This window comes from Lissotriton helveticus, chromosome 8 (genome assembly GCF_964261635.1).
Source record: "Lissotriton helveticus chromosome 8, aLisHel1.1, whole genome shotgun sequence".
Taxonomy (NCBI): Eukaryota; Metazoa; Chordata; class Amphibia; order Caudata; family Salamandridae; genus Lissotriton; species Lissotriton helveticus.
In genome coordinates this window covers 195,030,853-195,044,216 of record NC_136069.1, presented here as the reverse complement: position 1 = coordinate 195,044,216, position 13,364 = coordinate 195,030,853, and the positions used below count along the sequence as shown (strand labels likewise).

At 43.6% G+C, this 13,364-nt stretch overlaps 1 long non-coding RNA gene across 1 annotated transcript in view; it reads left to right on the top strand.

Moving 5' to 3' along the window:
* Nucleotides 1–5,221: 5,221 nt before the first annotated feature.
* The window catches only part of LOC144772517 (uncharacterized), an 88,477-nt gene continuing 80,334 nt past the window's right edge, over nt 5,222–13,364 (top strand). Inside the window, exon 1 of the long non-coding RNA XR_013599789.1 lies at nt 5,222–5,350. This is a non-coding gene — a long non-coding RNA (uncharacterized LOC144772517). The remainder of the gene's footprint in view (nt 5,351–13,364) is intronic.

The following is a 13,364-nucleotide window of genomic DNA, read 5'->3' as shown; positions in this document are numbered from 1 at the left end:
GTCTTCAGAGGTTCTGGACTCTGTTGTGTTATGTGCAAGATTACTGATGCTGCAGTTGTACTGTATGGGACCTGCACGACGTAGGAATGTCGGTTAGCACACGGCAGGCCTCTGGTCTTTTTAGAGTCCTTAATTGGAATGTTAGTGGGGCACTCGACAAAATCAAACAGGGGGCTATCCTGAAGTCGGCCAAGCGCGCCCGTGCAGATGTGTTGTTACAGGAGACTCACCTCATGGGGACTAAGTCATTATGTTTCCAGCGCTTTGGATTTACACAGGTCTTTCATTCCGGATTCGTGAGGGGTTCCAGAGTGGTTGCTATTTTAATACACCGTAGAGTTGCACATACACGTCAAGACCTGGGGGGATATTTAGGGCAGGCATATGTTTGTGCAGGGCACCGTGGGTGGCGAGACTTTGGTCCTGAGAAGTGTCCTGGTCCATGCAGAAGCTACTATTCTTGAGTTGGAGACATGCGGCCGGGAAGAGGGGGGACGACTAGCTCGGCATCAGTTGTTGTTAGCGCAACAGGAATACTCACACATCCTTTTAGACGAGGCACGCCAGGCTTGGCTGGCTACTCGTAGTAGGATTTTTCAATGGGGCGACGAATCAGGTAAAATGTTACATCGATTGTGTCAGGGTTCGCTCCGCTCCTAGGCCCTCCCGGGCGTTGGGGGGGTTAGATGGACTCCTTTTGTCTGGCACGCCGGCTATCACACGTAGTTTTGCAGAGTATTATGCTCAGTTATATGCCCCCACAGAATGCCTCTCACCGGAAGTCATTGATCGTTTCTTGGCCGATCTCCCGCCGAGGGCGCTGCCAGATGACGTCAGGGAAGAACTAGATGGCCCACTTACTGAAAAGGAATCGAGGGCGGCCCTGGGAGATCTGAACGCGGGCAAGGCTCCAGGCCCTAATGGCTTTTCGTGCAAATTTTTTAACAAACATTTTCAGCAGCTGGGACCCCATTACCGCAGGGTAGTGGAGGAGGCCAGGGACTTGTGGTGTCTGCCCAGTGATTGGAGACATGTGGAAATAGTGGTCTTTTATAAGCCTGGTAGACCGCCTGAACATCACGCATCGTACCGCCCTATTTCCCTCCTGAACGTGGAGGCCAAGATATTAGCTAAGGCATTAGCGAATTGCCGCCACCCCCATATAGCCCTACTAGTACATCCAGACCAGGCTGGGTTTATTGCCCAGCATGCAACCCGTCACAATATTAGGCGGGCGCATGTGGCTGTCGCGACGGTGCAGGGATTGGGGGAACGGGCAGCGCTCTTGTTGGCGGATACGGATAAGGTGTTTGATTCCTTGAGTTGGGTCTATCTATACGTGCTCCTGCGGCCGCTGAATCTTGGACCATGTTTCTTGTCCTACCTGACCCTGCTATACACTGATTTGGCGGCATCAGTGTGAGTCAAGGGCTTTGTCTCCTCTGCTTTTTCCATTGGACGGGGCACCAGACAGGGGTGTCCACTGTCCCCATATCGTTTCGCTCTAGCAATGGAACCCTTGGCAGCTTGGGTGCGGTGCGACGCTCAGGTGTACGATTTTGAATGGGCGTACGGACTCTCTGATCTCAGATTTTTGGTGAAACATCAGGTCTTTATATGAACCCTAGGAAATCCACCCTATATTGTATTGGGAGGTCGCGGTCGAACTCGGTTCTTGGGCATCGTAGGTACAGGTGGTGTATGGGGGCATGAAATACTTGGGGTGTTTTCGCAACTCCCCCGCCACGGCATGGGAGCGGAACCTTGCACCAGTCTGGGAGCGGGTGTGTGAGGATATTAAGACCTGGTCCCACATGCCCCTGTCCATCTACTGCCAGTGAGCCATTTTTAAGATGGTAGCACTCCCGCGACTTTTGTATCAACTACAGAATCATCCCTACCCGATTCCCCCAAGGTGGTTCCGGCAGGTGAATTCTGTTCTGGGACAGTTTCTTTGGGATGACGGCATGGTGAGGGTGGCAATCCGGACGTGCTCTCTATCCACAGATTGCGGGGGGCTGGGAACCTCCGATATTTGGTCTTATTATGTAGCATCGCATCTACTCCTCTTAAACAAGTGGTGGTATGGGGACAGAGCGGACCCTGCATATGCCGTGGAACGACGCTCCATGGGTGACCGGTCTTCTTTATTCGGCTCTGTTGCGGCGTCCCCTTCAGTCTTCCACGCGGATTGTTTTTCAGCTTTGGAGGCAGGCGTTGCGCGGATGGGCTGGTGGAACAGATTGACTCGGGAGACCCCATTTTGGCACAAAAGCCACTTTCCGCAGTTGCTGCGCCTCTCTAGGTTTCGCGACTGGGACAGCATTGGGATATCTACTTTGGGGTATGTTATGCAGGGCAGAATTTTAAAATCCTTTCAGGACATCAAGAGTGATTACCAGATGCCAAAGATGCAATTCTTTAAATATTTGCAATTTAGGCATGCTATCTCCCCCAGCTTGGAGGGTCTGGACTCGCTGCCGGAGTTCAGCCCAATAGAGGCTAAGGTATTTATGGGGGACCTCCTTGACCATAAGATCTTTAAAATCTATCAGTCCCTGGTCACGCACTGTTCCCCGTCATTGCAGCGTTTGCGGGAGGCCTGGGAGGGAGATGTAGGTGAGATGGAGGAAGAGGACTGGACGGAAGCCTTGGCTTCCCCGCGAGGGGCAGCTATTGCAATGAGCCTGCGGTTGATTTGATTTAAATACCTCCACCTGGTCCATTTCACCAGGGTTAGGCTCTGGAGGGTGGGCCTAGTGGCTTTCCCGTTTTGTCCCCGTTGTGGGCACGAGGAGGGGACTCTGTTACACACTATATGGCACTGTACAGCCCTAGCACGATTCTGGAGGGGCGTTCTGGCTTGTCTCTCTGAAGTACTGGGGTGGAAGCTCCCTAGTTCGCCAAAGCTTGCCCTCCTGCATGAGATGGAAGGGATCGGGGGCAATATTTATAAGAGACATCTCATGCTCCTAGGTTTTACTTTAGCGAAGAGTGATATAGCTAGAGCCTGGAAGGCAGTGGTTGCCCCTTCAGTTTCAACTTGGAAAATGGGATGGACTTCTGTATGGGCCTTGAAGTCTCCATCTATGAAGCTAGAGATGGCCCAGGAAACACTACAAGATCTGGAGGCGCTGGTTGGATTATCGGGGTCTGCAGCTAGAGCCGCCGCGAGGGGGTCGAGCCGGGAACCGGAGTAACCTGTTGGCCTCCCCCGTACCTTACGTTTTTCCCATGTGTTGCTTGAAGGTCCTTGGTGGGAAATGGTATTGTGGACGTTAAACTCTTGTGTAGATCAATGGCAGTCTGGGTCAGTGATATATTGTTCAGGAATAGGGAGACGGTTCGCTTTGGGGTGGGGAGGGAGGGGGGATATTGGTTGTTTTGCTGGGATTGATTTTATTTGCATTGCCTTTCATATTCTCCTTTGCATCTATGTGTAAATCATTTTTTGTATCTTATATGCGGCAGTTGTCTCTGGGACTCAAGGATCTGCATTGTAGGTACTACTCTGACAAATCAAATCTGTTTTTTTTAAAAAAAAAGGTAGACAAGAAGCTGAAATCCTTCAAAATCTCATATTTGGAGGATGAACCCTGTTTAATATCTAATTCTAAATATTTGTTTCTCACAAATTGAATTTCTCACATTTTAGCACAACATTTTTCTACCCTATTTAGTATGTCTACAACCTCAACAAAATTGCAGCCTGTTTGGCCTTTTCTCTCTGCCAGCTGTTTCCTGTCTGTTCTGCATCTATTTCTCAATATCATTTCATCCAGTTATTTGTCGGTCCTGTTCCTTCACCCGTGCGGTTCATGATGCCATACATTTCTCTTAAGTGGAGTGAGGATCATGGGCAAAGAGTAGCTTCTGCATAACCAGAGGTGTCCTAACAGGAGTCGGCTGACAGCCTGCGTGTAGGTGTGTTCAACATAGAGATCCCCCAGTGAAGAGTCTTTTATACCCACAATATAATTAAGTACCTTTGTGTAGTGATTTTCCAATCCAGGTGCAGGATCCTATATTTGATTTCCTTCAATTCTGGAATGACATTTAGGAGTACTGCATGCTCTAAAACCTGGCATCATCCTCCCCAAATACTGCTTACCCAATCATATGTTCCAACTCTTTTATTATGGAAATAGACTCTTTGGGTACCCTTTGCAGTCTCTTATGGGAAACACAGTAGAAAGAAAAAACGTCATTACTCCCACTAGACTTTACCGCACAATGGTATATCCTAAAATAACTCAGATGATTACACGGTTGTCATTTTGCCTTACTAGCTACAGTGTCTATCTGAGGAAATCTGACTATCACGTTCCCACTTATTTCCCTTATTCCTGGCTCTCTAGGGCTCCTTTGTTCATATGCATCCGTCTTCCTGCCCTATGGGCTCACCCCAATCTAGGTGGAATGATGCAGTCCTGCAGGAGAGTTGTTGGAAATGTTTGGTTTAATATGGCAACTGTCTTAATGTTTGGACTACCTATCAGTTCAACCCTGTCACATCTGAGCTTTCCCTTGGCAAACTGCCAAGACAGGTAACATTGCTTCCTCCTTCAGCTAATGGGAAGGGACTGCCTGGAGCATTACTGGTCTACATGGATGCTGGCACTGGCGACCTGCTTGTCTGAACCGCTTGTCTGTTCCAGCTGTCTAGATTGTCCTCAACTCCTGTTCCATCATCAGGATCCTATCTCAAGCCAGCGTCTTTCACAGGGGCGCACGTCCCAGCATGCTCAGCTGCTTTCCAGGGGCAACTGCATTCTTCAGCACTTGCTTTCCATTATTAGTTACCCCTTCATTCCATTTTATTCATCAAATTGACACCACAAACCTAGTTACGTCTTTGGCTTACACAGGAGAGAACTGGAACACCACATTTTTAGAAAATCTTTTCTTATGACAAGCTCTTACTATTGGAAAATATTGTTTTATTTGTTGCCCCCTCTTTTAGAGGGCCTTTTCTTACTCACATTTGAAAGTACACATTGCTCTTTTTGATGCTATATCTTTTTACCTTTTCTACTCTCTTTAGTGCCTGGAAGTCCAAATATGGCCAACAGCAAAGTAGCAGTGGTGACTGGAGCTAATAAAGGCATCGGGCTGGCAATTGTGCGGGCTCTCTGCAAGCGCTTTAAAGGGGACGTGTACCTGACAGCCCGAGACCCCAAGCTGGGTGAAGCGTCTGTGAAAAAGCTTAAAGAGGAGGAGGGCCTGACTTCTCATTTCCACCAGCTGGACATCACCGACCTGCAGAGTATCACCAGGCTGAGAGACTTCTTGAAGAAAGAGTATGGAGGAACAGACATTCTGATCAATAACGCAGGAATTGCTTTCAGAGGTAAATTGCGGTTGATTAAGTCTGTACTTGTTTGCATGTCCTCTAAGCTAGACCAATCATCAGATATTTCAGAGAATAGGACTACATTGCATATTTGTGCTATAAACATTAGAATTCCATGTCAGTGTTAACACTGATCTGCTAAGAAAGAAGCGTGGGTAAATTGTTGGTTTGTGCCCATGCCACCCAAGGTTCTTACCTGCCATGGCATGATGGCCCAGCTTCACAAACATGAGAGCACGCCGTTATCACTGCCAGGATGTCCCTCACAGTGGTGTTGCCACATTTTATTTGCCAGCTGATCCAGACGTGTGGACAGTTTGAGTTCTTGAGAGCAAAAGCAGGGTTTCATCAAATGATAAGCTGACATTCCACCTCCAGCCCTCCGTGCACAACTCTCTTATATATTGCTTCCCCCATGAGCATGGGCATGCTGACATCTGATGACGGAGGCTCAATGTCACACACCCACATCACTCATAAGTAGAACTGATAGTTACTGCCTTTGAAGGCCCCTTTCTGTCAATGGTTAGATTTACATTTTGAGCTCTACTTTATGCATAAGAATGTAACTCGGGTCTCCAGTGCTCATGTAACACATGAGATGTCTATTGTAGGCGTGAGATGCAAAAAGGGGACACTTTTCTCTCCTGAGTCAGCCTTCTCTTGCAGTGTAACCAGAGGGTAATATAAGGTGCACATTCCATCACCCCTCAGACAGCTAGGGATGTGCTGAAAGATGCACCTGCCATGCCCAAGGCATGTGCTATTAGTGCAAAATCTTAACGGAGCAACACTTGTGCACGTAAAATAATTGTCACCGTGCACGTACTCACTAGGTTTTGTAATCTGGTCTAAATTGTGATTTTGGGACAGAAACATGATTCTTTGATTGCCTCGCTTTCGTTGTAAACTCTGGAAACGTCATGACTTGTTGAGAAAAAAAAGTCAGAGATTTTTGCCAGAGTGAGCTCTCATTGAAAGTTGCAAGATACTGTACATACTGTGACCATTTCTAGTGGTATTCCAAAACAACTGCATTTATGTTGATCTTGTGCAACTATTTATGTTACAAAGAACTCGGACTGCTTATGATACCAGTTCAACCCTTAAAGGATTTTTTTCACATTCATAGTCACTGATTTACTTTTGGCACATAAAAACACTGACTAGAAATGGAACAAGCATTGGCAAAGCCTATTGTTTTAGTTTTGTTGTTGTTTTTTTAAAGGAAATGGGCTGAAAAACAAGTCATTGGGTGAGGATGAATTTTACAGTAAAGAAATTAACTCATAATAAACAGGCATTTCCCCATGCTGTTCACCGTAATTTGCTTACTAGCTTCTGAAACACTTAAGAGAATTCTTAAGTACATTCCACATTAAGCAAACCCTTGTAAAAAATTGCATGCCATAACCCCGTTACCGTTTTGGTCTTGCAGGCTGCTTGTGTGGGTACATAGAGGACTCTGGGATACACCAACAGCTTTTGCTTGCTCAGGAGGGTGGGATAGGGGTTGGAGCGAGACCCAAATAGGACCAGTCAGTGGACTCTCATGTAGTTGTGAGATGGGGTGGCAATGAAAAAGCACAGGGGCACTGGTTTTGCGGTCAAGAAAAAAAAAATACATATATATCTTCAAAACAACTTAGCAAGGTCCCACCAGAGTATCCACGGCACAGAGGGAGTCCACAGCAGTTTGCTTGAGGTACTTTCTAAAAATTATTCCTTTAACACCATGTTCAACACAAAAAGGACGGTCGACGCGTTTCGGCAGATGCCTTCAACTGGACCATAGAGTCCCACCGTCTAGACTGTCTATTTAAAGTGACTAAGTGCAGAGATCCCCTGTTTGTTTCCGTTAAAAAAAATAGACCCATTAACCCACAGTCAAAAGATGGTAATCTTTGGCTTATAGTAGATGCCATTTTGACTTTTTACATTTTCACGCATATTCATTTTTTCCATGGTTTTAAACATTTTTTTGCGACATTACCAGTACAGTACTAGAATTGATACTAGAAACTCGATTAAAATTTTTCTAACTACCTGTTTCTCTATTCTACTGTATCAGGAAAGAAGGTAGGATAAGAGAGAAGCAAGGGAAATAAGGATTGTAAAAATAGTTAAGAGGAAGGAAAAAAAATAAAAAGGAGGGTAGGGAGGGTAGGGAGGGGGGAAGGAAAAAGGGGAGTGGAGTTTTTTACAAGGCTGGTGGAGATCTTATCTATTCATGATGGGAGAAGAAGTTAAGGGTGTTTCTGGATAAAAAAAAGATAATTCTCATCTCGGTAAAGTACCTTATACATGCGATCTTAAAAATCCAGATTCTATACATACCAAAAGGAAGACAGACTAAAAGCAAGATGCAGCTAAAGATCAAGGCACCTGAAGTTAAATAAATAGCCCCAAGGAAATCCTACGTTTCCATTTTTATATGGAGAGTAAAGTGATGTGCTTGATGCAAAATATATTATACATAGTCAGGTTTCAAGAGTCCATCTTAAAAATCTCATGAGATATTTTTAAAGGTCCGGGGAGAAAGTGACAAGTGCATTGTGCAAATTAGAATTCCAAGAACTTGTCTCCAAAAGTTCGTAATTCTCGAGAGATATTATTCAAAGTCAAGAAAAGAAAGTGACGAGTGCATTGTGCAAATATATTATGCAAAGTCGCAATTCAAGTACGTCTCTCTCCAGAATTTTATAATACTCAAAGTGGAGAAAATTTAATGTAATTTCAACCGAATTCATTTGGGGCATTCCTTAATTTACCGCGATTATTCTTATTGAGTCCTTAATTTTTACACTTAGTAGTTATTTATACGTTTTTTGGCTGTCAGTCTTCTCCTCTGTAGTGTGTTCTTTTATCAACTTTTCTCTCCGCCCACCTCCCAGCAGTACCAATTAAGAACTCCTGCTCCGAAGTATCTCAGTCCTTGGACATTTCCCTGAGAAATGCTTTGCCATTGGATATGCAAGATCTTTGTTTTTTATCGCTCGGAGATGCTGTGAAATCCGTAGCCTTAATTTGTTAATGGTACTCCCAAAATAGAGTTTCTTGCAAGGACATTCTAAGACATATACCACATATTTAGATTCACTCGTGATATGTGCTGTGATCCTTTCGTTCTTTCCGTTTGACAATAGATATGATTGTGTGTTACATCCATGTTCACAGGCTTTACATTTGGAACATTTCCAAAATCCGGGAGTTGTTAGCCATGTTTCTTTTTCTATTTTAGTTGTTTCCAAGTGACTGTGTGTCAAGAGATCGCCCAACGAGGCTGTCTTGCTATATGTTATTTTTGGAGTTGATGGCAACTTCTTCTTTAATGACTCATAATGAGCACTAATATGCTCCAGTGCTTTTTTATGATGTTTCTGAGGCACTTATTTTCCACATTGAGATCTAGGATAATCCGGGTTGTGTCATCATTTTCCAGTTCTTCTTGCTTATTTAGTAGTTCTGATCTCGGTTTCTCCATCACTCTACTCTTGGCACCTTCAATAACATCCAATGGGTAGCCTCTTGCTAGAAATCTAGTACAAGTATCTTCTAGATGTTGCTCAATATCACTGTCTTCTGAGCAGTTCCTCTTGGCGAGGAGCATCTCTCCATACGGAAGGCTCCACTTCAAATCAAATCAAAAAGTCCTTTATTCGGTTTTCTGAATTTAGAAAAACCATAAAAGTACATTCAGTAATTTACATAAAACCAGTAATTAAAATCCATCCTTTAAAAAGATCAAGAGTTAAAAACATTGGCAATACCACCAGGAAATAAAGTGCTGAAGTGCAAGCTTATTGTAAATGGGAAATCTAAGGCTACCTATGAGTGCATAAAGATGGGGGATGGCTTCATTCTTACTCGATCTATACAGGTCATCACCTACCCTAGGTTTGGCCTATGCCTATGCAAAACTTCAAAAATTGTGCAATGCTTTTAGCAACACATGGTTCCTCTAAAAATTGCAAGACGAGGTAGGCTGGACGACATCTACGAAAGCCCATGATTTTTAATATCGGAATCAACCAATGCTTCCTCGGTTCTTTATAAAATGTGCAAAATAAGACCACGTGAATTGTTGATTGGGTAGAAGATTCATCACATTGGCAAGGTAATAATTTTGTTGACCAGTCGTTTACTTTCTGGAAGGTCAACAAACAATGGAATATGTCCAGCCTAAATCGTGTTAGCAAAAACCTTTCATGGCCACTCAGATTAAAAGTAAGGTATGGCTGTATGGACAAGGTAGTTTGAATGGTTACCATGTGTTGAACTGAAGTTTTGCTTGACTCATTGGCCAACCGCAGTTGTTCCAGATGGGTCAAACATGATTTTTTAAGGCCTTTTTTGGATAATTCTGAGATTGTTATGGGAGTATAATAATATCTTACAAGTCCCAGGTCATTGAGAACATTTTTGATGTCATTGAGCCAACCAATCTTATCGCCATTTTCAAGAGAGAGGCAATCCTGAATAAGTTCTTGGCTTAGGGTGGTTTTAGTGGATGACCAAAGGCGGTGCCACAAAAGAATTGTCTGGAGCTTGACTATGTCGGTAACATACGACAGGCCAAGTTCCAGGTGGCAACTATAGCTAGAGGAACTTCGGGGGACAGCAAGGAGGAATCTCAAAAAACTATTCTCTACTTTTTGTAGGGCATCCACCTTACCATAACCCCACACCCCTGCACCATAAGTCACAATGCTTATACATTTTGCCTGATACATTTGAATCAGTTCCATAGGTGATCTTTTTCCTAGAGTTCGTGCAAAATTGGCTAGAGCCGTTGTTGCCCTCATAAAAATCAATTTTCTCGCCTCAATTGCCTGCCTCCACGAACATTTATTATCCATTAAAATTCCTAGATAGGGGTACGTCTTTGTGTTCTCAAGTTTCGTGTCTTCAATAAAGGTATCCATGGTTTTCTTGTGTATGGGACCAATGGACATTACATTGTTTTTTTATGTTAATTCTAAGATCTAGATTTACCATGAAGTTATGGTACCTCTTCAGAGCACGCTGGAGTTCTAGGGGGGTTCGGGCTAGAATCACAGCGTCATCGCCATAGAGTAGGGTGGGTATTGGGCGTTTTTTAATAAGGGGTAAGTCCTGGCACCCTTCCAACATCGCATACTCCAAACCATTTGTATAGAGTGTGAACAGAAAGGGTGCCAGGACACAGCCCTGCCGTACCCCCCTCTCCACTCCGCATGACGTAGTGAATTCTCCCAATAACCCATATCTCAGCCTGGCCGTAGTGTTGGAATACAGTTCCCATAGGGAGTTGACCAGAAGAGGGTCTACCCCCATATCTTATAGAATAGACCATAATTTAGAGTGACTCACGCAGTCAAAGGCTGCGGTTAGATCAACATAAACCATGTACAGGTTCCCACCCTTTGCGTTGACTTATTTACCCATAAGGAGGGTCAAACTAAGAGCTTGCTCCGTGGTGCCCAGTCCTTCTCTGAACCCACATTGGAGGTCTGAAAGGTTCTTTTTATCTTCTGCCCATTTCTGAAGGCGCTCGAGAATAATACGACCCGCTACTTTACCTAAGGAATCTAGCAGGTATATTGGCCGATAGCAAGATGGGCACTGGCGATCCCCCTTTTTAAAAATTCGGACCAAAATTGAATCCAACCATGATTCTACGAGCCCCACAGCACAAGAGGCTTCGAGGACTCTGGTCAGTATTGTGGTCCACAGTTCCAGATTGTATTTAAATAGGTCAACTGGGACTCCATCGGGACCGGGCCCCTTTTCCCCTTTACTAGCTAGCAGATCACGCTCCCCTTCCAAATGGGTGATTTCAAGTGCTATAGGGAAAACGGATTTCCTAGAAATTGGACTTATCGTTTACTTATAGTTTTCAACGACATAAGCCTGTGACGACAAACCAAATATCCGCGCAAAATGTTGAACCTATGCTGCTTCATCAATGGCTATATCTATTTTAGAATTATCCCTAGCTTCCATAAGAAAGGGAGACTTAATGGTTTTCCAGAAGGTAGTGTTATCCCTCATAATACAGCTTTTATGTAGTTGATCCCATAATTCATTTTTTAGTTCGGCTTTTCTAGCTTTTATAGCCTGATTATACTCCCTTCTAAAATGGGCAACTTCTTGCTTATCTCGTTCTGTTTTATGGAGGGCTGCTTTTAAATTTGAATATGATTTTGTGCAAGTTTTGTTAAACCAACCTTTAGTTTTTCCCATTCTATCCTTTAGTTTCCTATACAGGGCTGCTTTTACTGCTCTTGTTATAGCCGAGAAACTATCCAAGATCTCTTTATTGGAAGTGGCGGGATCTAGGCACTTTTTAATAGATATTAATGAATTATTCCCTACCTCTATTGTAATCACAGTGGGATCTACTTTATCCCACTTGAGAAAGTACCCATTTAAACTATCTAAAATTAACGTTCTTTGCCCGTATAATCTCTCCAAGCTTCACTCATCTGACTTTTGCCGTAAAGATAGTATAATACTATTTGGATAATGGTCACTGGTGGCATTTTGATGAGTTTTAAAATGCAGAATGTGGGACGCAACATTACATGAAAGAAAAATAAAATCTATAATACTAAATGCTTCCCTACCATTAAAAGTATAGGTGAGTGGATCTGGAGGGACCACTAATTCATTAGCCAAACCCAACTCCTGGATGAAAAATATTTCATTTAAGTAATCCCCACTTAGCTGTATGGGGGAAATGAGTTAGGGTATTTTTATTCTCTTCCTGGAGACCACAATTTAAATTATGATTGTGCTTACATAGAGTAAGGTTAAAACCGCCCCCCCCCCATATTATTAAGACATTTTTAGTGTATTTATTTTGTATTTGCTGTAAAGCAAACTAAATTTCCTTTAGGGTTACTGTTAGCTCAGTCTGATGTAAATTATTATAGAAATTCACCAATACGTAGATGTCACATTTGTTCATTTCAAGAATTATTATTTGGTAGTTTGGTTCCAGTTTGAATGTGGTAATTTCCTTAAACTCTAAAAGATTTTAAATAAATACTATCAGGCCCCCTTTAGCTCTCCCTGAGGTTGAAGGAATTGCTGGAGTGAAATAAGTTTTATAGCCCTCACTGTGTATGGGTGATGTGGCCATATCTCTTGGAGGCAGAGCACATAAAAATTTCTTACAAACCTGAGCCAGATGTCATTGACCACTTTGGAACGCAAACCTGCTATGTTCCAAAAGACGATTTTGAGTCTAGGTTCCCCAGTGGATTTAGAACACACAGAGCCTTGGTTGGCGGGCCCTTCACATGAAATCATAGTTTCAGACCCTTCTCCATTCAGCGACTGATCCCCTAATAAGACCAAACGTGTATTCTCTTGTACGGGCTGATGTATCAAATTATGTGTGTTGGGTTTGCTAGTGAGGTTGTCTACACACAGGGGCCGGTTGGAGATGGATGAACATTCATTTTGATGTTTGCCTAAATTGAATGAAACTCGCCTTGACCCTAAATGACTAGGGTTGGAGTTGGCCATTCAATCAATTCCTTCCAAACCCGATAGCAGGTTAAATCTGTTAAAAGATGGAATATCATAAAGATGGGGTTGCATTGATGCAATATTGCTGGTCGGATACCTGCTACATGGAGGGTAGAAAAAACCAAGCAGCAATATGTTAATCCCGCCCGCTATTAAAAAGTTGTTTCCACTCCCCCATAGAATTTTCTTGACCAGCATAAGATATCTAAATGTAAGAACAATACATTCTCCCGGTAACGATTTCCCAGAGTTTCCCACCCACTGGACCCTTCTTACCATCTTAAACTCATTAAACAATTGGTCCGTTAGACCAGTCCTCCTGCCCAACCAATGAAGTGACTTATTTCTGAGTGATTCCCAGGATTCAACCTCTGAGAGGCCCTTTTTTGGAGCATTTGCCAGGACGATTAGGTATGATGTTGCATCTGGTGGAAGGTCTGTACCCGGATTAATACGGGTTGGGCGTATGGAGGTGGACGCTAAAAGGTGGCGA